Source organism: Rhinopithecus bieti, unplaced genomic scaffold (assembly GCF_001698545.2).
Source record: "Rhinopithecus bieti isolate Rb0 unplaced genomic scaffold, ASM169854v2 scaffold_758, whole genome shotgun sequence".
NCBI classification, from domain to species: Eukaryota; Metazoa; Chordata; class Mammalia; order Primates; family Cercopithecidae; genus Rhinopithecus; species Rhinopithecus bieti.
In genome coordinates, this window is record NW_016803215.1 from 958,897 (window position 1) to 967,349 (window position 8,453).

The window sequence follows — 8,453 nt, forward strand, 5'->3', positions numbered from 1 at the left end:
AAAAAAAAAAAAAAAAAAAAAAAGAATCAACAGTCAACCTTCATGAAGTTCTAATGTCTGTGTTCCAAAATACATCACATTATTAGGATGTAGGGAGATACGTATGTGTGCTCCCTGCGGTGGAGATTTCTAGTTACTAGACCGTCTCCATTGTTAGCATTTGGCATCCTCATGATTCTTTGATAAATATGACATTAATAGGAGAGCGATAATACGATTTTACAGATGGAATTACAGATTTGCCTGCATTCACTGAAAGAGTGCAAATACTGGGTTCTTGTGACTTCAACTGACTCTTCCAAATTGTATAAGTTTATCAATGTATCAGATAAACCCAGTTTCAGAATTATAAAGAAAAAATGTTAGAACAAATAATGTGGCTAATTAACAGTGGTATGATTTCTAGCCCAAGGGTTTAAAATGGACTTAAAGTCCTGTTCTTGCTTTTTATTTTCTGAACTTGCCGCTTTTGCATTCTTTGAGTTCAAAGACAGTTACTTTAAGTTCATTTTAAACCCCTGGGCTAGAAATTATATATATCACTGTTAATTAGCCACATTATTTGATCTAACATTTTTCTTTATAATTCTGAAGCTGGGTTTATCTAATACATTGGTAAATTATTTCAAAGGTATTTTTATAGTTCAAATCACTTCACTTTTACCCTGATAAATATAAATGACTGGGAATGACCCTCAGATAGAGTTTAGCATCTGTAACCAATCTAACAATAATGTGTTCCTCGGGTACCTATGGATTAAATCACATACTGGCATATTTAATCTGCATGTCAGTCTGGAAAATAAATTTATTGTATTAATGGAAATACCACTCTGTGTAGGTATTTTGTCATATATTTAAGAAAAAGCTAAAGAGAATGAAAATTGTATGACAATAACTTAAGTCTTTCTTCAAAGTGCATGCAGTCTTTTGCAATACCTCATTCAATCAAGTATTCTCTGCCTCACTCAGTATAAGGCAGCTTTCAATTTACTTGGAAGGCAACATTAGAAGGTTAGAGTTCATCAGAAACATAGCATTTTAAAATGTGAATTCAGCTGAAAAAAATTGAATTTCTGTAGGAAGAATCAAAATACCTATTTAAAGATTGCAATATATGAAAATCATTTTTAAAGTGTTTGATTAAACCTGATAGGTTTTCCAGAAATGAAAAATACCAGTTCTAAAACCAAAGCTGATTTTTAGAAAATTTGAAAATGTAAATCAGCCCTATCCACATAGCATAGTTTCTCTTAAACTTTATCTTAAAGAGTCATTTTAAAATAATATAACTATTAAAAAATGTAACTGCTATCTTAGTGTTTTGAAATTAGTTAAAACATTTTAAAATATGACTACTATGGTTTAAAAGAAAGAAAAGGGTTGGGGGCGGGGGGTGGAGGTAGAGAAAGAAATGCCAACTCCAGTCCGAAGCTTTATTTGCCAAGTTTTCTTAGAATGACTTTTACCAACTTATGAATTCTTGTAAACAGAATGTATAATGGAAATACTGAAAGACGTTTGTGTTAATTGGTATTATTGACTGCTGCTGTGATGCTACTGTAATGTAATAAATTATTAAATTATTGCAAAGTACTGTTTTTGCCTTAACATTTTATTTTGTGTGTCTTGAGAACTATAGTATTAAAGGAATTGAGACTGCAAATGCTGGGCACGCTTGGCATGAGATAATCTGTTTTTATTTTTACAAAATTGTAATATAACTATGCAAGTGTGTTTATTAAAAGAACAGAAACTAACAAAAAGTTAGGGGATTGAAAATGTTATGGGATGAAAAAGTTATGGGATGAAAAATGTTGTGGAAATGTTGTGGCAAAAAAAAATTGTGGAAAAAAAGTAGAAAAAAGTCTTATGAAAAGTTATAAAAAAGGTTATGAAAAAGAAGTCATGGGATAAAAATAAAAATAAATAAAAGCAGGCCCCTGTCAGCAAAGCCTGGAGAAGTGGGGCTGGAGTCTCCACCCCCACTACATCCTTACCACCCCTTCCCAGTCACCCCTTTACCATTAGGGTAGCAAGACAAGACCCCTGTTTAATGGCGGAAACAAACAGACCCTTCCCCACCTTGGCCAGGGCTGAGTCCTTAAATTTCTGGATGACGATGATTGTTATTTAAGAGCCAGAGGCTGCTGGAGTTGGTTTGTTTGGAAGAGGCCTAATGGCCTCCTTATTCTCACCAAGCAAGTTTTCCCTCAGGTGGACTCCCATCTTCTCATTCAGAGACACAGCTGAGGCAGGACAGTGGGGCTAACCGTAGACTAGGTGAGGGCACAGGCTGCCGGGGTGGCCCCCTTCCCCAGTGTACATGTTGTATCTGTGTAACGTTTTGTATATTCTGGGGTGTAGGGCTGCCTCCTGTATTGTACCTAGCAGAGGTTGGAGCTGGTATATGGGGAGGAGGTTCTAATAATGATTTGTGGCTAGGAAACTTATTTATTGATAGCACAGGACAGAGGAAGGAGGTGGGGATGGGGTCGTGGCTCCCTGGTGATGTGACTCCTATTTATTTTGCTTTTTATTTTGGAATAAATAGATTTAGCCATACTGCTTGGCCTGGTGTGTTCCTGTTTCCCTCACTGGGTCCTGGAGTTTGTGCCACTGAACGAGGAGCCCCAAAGTGTCTGAGCATGTCCATCTGGGCTGTTGGGACCTTCCAGGCCTGTTACCTGTATGCTGCCTGGTGACACCTGGGGGATTTCACGGGGACTGCCATGATACCTATGGGTCACAGTCCGGCCCTGACAGCCAACAGGCTCAGAAGCTTGATCTAGTGGTGACCAGGAAGGCAAGTACCAACATCCAAGGACACTGACTTCCATCCAGCCCAGACATCTTCCGTTCCGTCCCCTTGCCACCCTCTCCTGTCTGCACCTGGTGGCCTGTTCTGTCTGTCCCTCCAGAGTGCCAGCTGCCCCACAGGCTCCCTCCACGCTGAGTTCATGGCCCTGCCCTCTAGTGGCCAGAGCCGGCTTCCCAGGATAAGAGCCACCTAAGCTCCAGGGGCTTTCCAGGAAAAGTGTCCCTTGGAAAGGGTGTGGCCTTTTCACCACTCCCTGCTGAGACCAGCTCGGTTGGGGAGACCCTAACCCAGCGGCGCTAGAGGAATTAAAGACACACACACACAAATATTGAGGTGTGGAGTGGGAAATCAGGGGTCTCAGCCTTCAGAGCTGAGAGCCTCGAACAGAGATTTACTCACTTTTTATTAACAGCAAGCCAGTCATAAGCATTGTTTCTATAGATTATAGATTAACTAAAAGTATTCCTTATGGGAAACAAAGGGATGGGCCGAAATAAAGGGATGGGTTTGGCTAGTTATCTGCAGCAGGAGCATGTCTTTAAGGCAGAGATGGCTCATGCTATTTATTGTTTGTGGTTTAGGAATGCCTTTAAGCGGTTTTCCACCCCGGGTGGGCCAGGTGCTCCTTGCCCTCATTCTGGTAAATCCACAACCTTCTAGCATGGGTGTCATGGCCATCATGAACATGTCACAGTGCTGCAGAGATTTTGTTTATGGCCAGTTTTGGGGCCAGTTTACGGCCAGATTTTAGGGGGCCTGTTCCCAACAGCTCCCAACAGCACCCTATAAGTGGCTCGAACTTTCCCCTCCCCAGAGCTCCACAGAGAACACAGCCAGCAGAGGATACATTCCCTGTCATCCAGAAATGGGTTTTATTCTCAGCTGAGGGACAGCAGAACTGGTAGAGACTGTCAGGCTACACAGCTGCCTGCACAGCACCCCCATGCTTGGTGGGGGGCAGGAGGGATGGTGGGGGCTGGCTGTCCACAGGCCGGGCATGACAGGAAGGCTACTGGAGGTGGCGCATTGTGGAGGGGCAATGTCAGGGGACAGCTTTCTTTTGTTGGGCCACAAGACACCACAGGGACAGCACACTGACTGATTCCCTGCACTAGAGGTGAGGCCGTTGGCCAGGTGTAGGTGTATGTGTGTGTGTGTGTGTGTGTGTGTGTGTATAAAATCTATAAATATATATATACACATATGAGTATTTATATTTTTTCTTTCTTTCTTTTTTTTTTTTTGAGACGGAGTCTCGCTCTATTGCCCAGGCTAGAGTGCAGTGGCATGATCTTGCCTCATTGCAACCTCTGCTTCCTGGGTTCAAGCAATTCTCCTGCCTCAGCCTGACGAGTAGCTTGGACTACAGGCACTTGCCACCACACTCAGCTAATTTTTGTAATTTTAGTAGAGATGGGATTTCACCATATTGGCCAGGCTGGTCTCAAACTCCTGACCTTGTGATCCGCCTGCCTCGGCCTCCCAAAGTGCTGGGATTATAGGCATAAGCCACCGCGCCCAGCCTATTTATAGATATAGAACAGGGCAGGGGCACACCACAGAGGGGGCACAAGTTTTCAGCGACAGTCACAGCTAGATGTGTCAGCTCTCCACTACAACAGACTAAGTCACAAATGAAGGGGGCTAGCTTTGGGGCTGGGGGAGCCACCGTCAAGTCACAGAACAGCCGCCCAGGCAGGCTTGGAAAGGGAGGTCTCCGAGAAGAGGAGGGATCTGTTTAGAGGTTGAAGTGGGGCCTGAGGCTCTCAGGATGGGATGGATTTGCCTGATCTGATTGGCTGGTAGTTGGAGAGAAAGCAGAGAGGAAACGGGAGAAAAGTGAGCAGAGAGCTGGTGAGGCAAGCGCAGAGCAGGGGCAAAGCCGCAGCAGCTGTGGGACGGATGAGGAGGGGAGGGCGCAGGTGTGGGTGTGGCAAGGTTCCTGGAAAAGAGTGGCTGGAAGGGAAAGGGGAGGAAGATGGAGGGAGGAGCCGGAGCTTCACAGGTAGGTCCTGGGGGCTGTGGTGGCCCTCCACACCCTACACACGCTGGCCTCTCCCCCTGCACCCAGGCAGTGCACCCACAGTTCAGACCAATGCTCAACCCCCTCCAGCTTCCCTCTTCTCTGGTCACCCTGTCTTCCAACCCACTGGCCCAGGGCCGCCTCTCATCCTGGGGAACCCCACACAACAGCCACCAGGCTTGAAAGAGAAAGAACACTCCTTGAACCAGGGTGGTGAAGCTAAAAGGGAAGGATGGCTGAAGGGTGCACCTGAGGCCCTTCTGGGTGGTCAGAAAGCCCAGGACCCTCTGAAGGGACCCTGGGGGAGGCAGGGAGAATAGGCAGCTGGATGCCACTGGCCATAGACTTATAAGCCTAAGAGGGGAGCCTCAGCTGGTTTGGGGGCTGCAGGTTGCATAGGTGAGACTGGGCCCTTCCTGCTGGTAAAAGCAGAAGAGGGAGAGTCCATGGCAGGGAAGGCAGGTGGACTCACTGGGCGGAGCTCAGCTGGGCCAGCAGGCACTGTGGTCCCCTTGGCTGAATAGCATAGGTGACCCCCAGGAGCAACAGGCCAAGGTGCATGAGCCCGCTGGCTGGCGATAGTGCTTCAGCGGGAGCCAGGGACCCTGCCTTCAGTCACATGCTAGCAGCTATGATGGTACCTGGAAGGGAGGGAAGGGGGCTGTGTGTTCCTGCCTGGTCTGTGAGGTGTGTTGTGGGATGACCATGTGTTTGGGACTCTCAAGGTTTTATCCTAGATCACCACTGGATTGCCGACAGATAGAGGAGGTGGGACCCTGACTATCACCCCTGCTCTGCACTCCCAGGCTGGGAGCTGGAAGCCCCTGCGCTACACTCCCAGGCTGGGAGCTGAATGCCCCTGCCCTGCCAGCATGACTCAGACTGCATGACAGGTGTGCCCAGGATGACGTTCGTAGGTCTCTGGCCGCCTCCGAGTCCGGCCACACACACAACCCCCTCCAAGTTCCCAGCCCCTACACCATAAACCACGAGCTCTCTGCTCTCTCTGATAGTTCCAGAAAGCACCCATGCCTGCCAGCTTGGGCATGGAGTCAGTTCCAAGAGACCCCAGGCTTAGCCATGGAGGCTGGTGGGCTGTGGGGCTGTGGGGCTGTGGGGTTCAGCCCTGGTACCTGCCTCCAGCCGGGATGCTCTGCACCTGCAGCCAGGAATTGTCCACAGGACCCCATGACCACGCTGATTGTGTTTGTGCTGATGTCACTGATGATGCTGAGTGCCTCCTTCAGCATGTGTTGCATGCGCAGCATCTCGTCAAGCTGCTGTGCTTGCTCTGCCAACTCCTCCATCAGTGCGTTCTGGTTGCCACATGAGTACAGGTTGGCCAGCAGCTCTGAGAATATGAACTCCTTGGTCTGGGAGTGGGCAAAAAGGGAAGGAGGTTGGGACCTGATGGCCTGTGCCACCTTGGCCGCCCTGTCAGGCCCTGCTGGGACTGTGTGCTGGACTTGGAGCCCTGAGTATGGCTTTTCAGATGTGGCTTCTACACTGCTTAGACTCGAAGATCTGCCTCCCCACCGCCTTTTTTCATTCAGATGAGGACACTGAGGTCCAGAGGAAAAGTCACCTGTCCAAGGTCACAGATCTGGGAGGGGACCCAGGACCTATGAGGCCACCAGGACACCTGTCTACTCAGCTTTTCCTAAATTGTTTTTGGAGATAGGATCTCACTATGTCGCCAGGCTGGAGTACAGTGGGCGAGATCACCGCTCACTGCAGCCTCAACCTCCTGAGCTCAAAGTGATCCTCCAATGTCAGCCTGTCGAGTAACTAGGACTACAGGCACCAAGCCCAGCTATTTTTAAAAATTTTGTGTAGATAGCAGGTCTCACTACGTTGCCTATGCTGGTCTCAAACTCTTGGGCTCAAGTAATCCTCCCACCTTAGCCTTCCAAAGTGCTGGGATTACAGACATGGGCCATTGTGCCCAGTCCCATGTTATATCTATGGGACAGCTCTGGTCTGGATGGTGCCTCCCTTCCTGGACCTGGTCCCATAGGGCTGGTCGGCGTTTCCCCTAGGCCAACATGGCCACCTGCATCCCCAGTGCCACAGGAGCCCCTTTCCCCCATGAGGCAGTGCATGCATGTTGTTGATCATAATGTGCATGATGGACTCAGGCGTGACACCAACCATGAGGTCCAGCAAGGTCTTGTTGACAATGGCCATGTAGGAGTCCACCCGGTTCTGGGTGGTCTCCATTTGCTGCTCCAGCAGTGAGGTCCATGGGGTGCATGAAGCTGTCGGAGGCATTCTCCTCAGCCTTGCTGGCCTGCCATGGAGAACACAAGGGCATCAGGGTGGCCAGGCCACGCAGCCAGGCTCCAGGAATCCCCAGGATCTCAGTCCCTCCAACGGTACCTGGAACATTGAGGCACAGAGAGAAGCCACTGGCCTGAACACACACCCAGCTCCCCACAGGCTCTAGAGCCCAAGCCCCACCCTAGGGATTCTGAGCTAATTGGTTGGGGGACAGCCTGGGCACCGAGAGTTTTCAGAGCTCACCTAATGATGGCAACATGTAGCCAAAGTTGAGAAACACTGCCCTTTGCTGTCTCCATGTGTGTCTGCCTTGCTTTCCCCATATTCCCCCAGGCTCCAAGCTCTGGGAGAACTACAAGAATTGAGAATTAACCCTCCCACCCAGCCACTTTCCTCCCCTGCTGGGGAATCTCTGAGCCCTCCTTTTGGCTATAGGCCTCGATGTAAACTCATCAGCCCAGGGATCAGGAGGCAGAAGTGGGGCTTTTGGGAGAGAGGAGAGTGTGAGCTTTGTAGTTACACAGACCTGCGTTCACATCCCAGCTCTGTGATTTTGGGAAAGGATCTGATTTGGTTACCCTGCAAAGTGGGGAAAGCTCCCCCTAGCAGGCGGGATCCTTTTGAGACTGAAATGAGAGAAAGCTGGGCAACAAGTGACTGCCTTCTGCCCCACCTCTGTGAGCCGGCCCTGTAGCATCTCCCTTGGTCCTTTGAGTTCTCAGCTTTAGCTCTCTTGCTTCTGCTCCTTCTCCTCACTCTCTCAGTGGCTAAGAGCCCTGCTTCTTCTCCTCACAGGTTAACCACCCTCCCCCGAGCTAAGTGACTCTCTTGCTAAATTCTGCAATGGCCTTGACTCACCAGTGGCCTGCAGGATCTGGCCCCTGCCTGCTTCTGCAGCCTCCTCTTGCTTTGCTCTTGCTCTCTGACTCTCACTCACCTCAGATCCCTGAGGCACTCTCCCTCCTACTTCAGGACCTTTGCACATGCTGTTCTCTCTGCCAGAAGCACTTCTCTTTGACAGTGAATGCCTTCTCAAATATTCCTCATTTGGGGTGCTGACTACCCACCCCATCAGATTAGGACCCTCAATATACACTCCTATATCTCCTTATACCTTTTCAATGAAAACATTTTTGCTCGTGTGATTTATGGCCATCTCCCTAACTAGACTGTAAGCTCCATGACATTAAGGGCCAGGTTGGTTTTCATTCACCATTGTAACCCCAATACTTAGCACTGTGCCTGACACAAACTAGAGGCCATTTGGACCAAGTGCATAGGCTGTGTAGGCTTGCAACCCCTGTGGAAGTGTATGGATAAACATGAGAG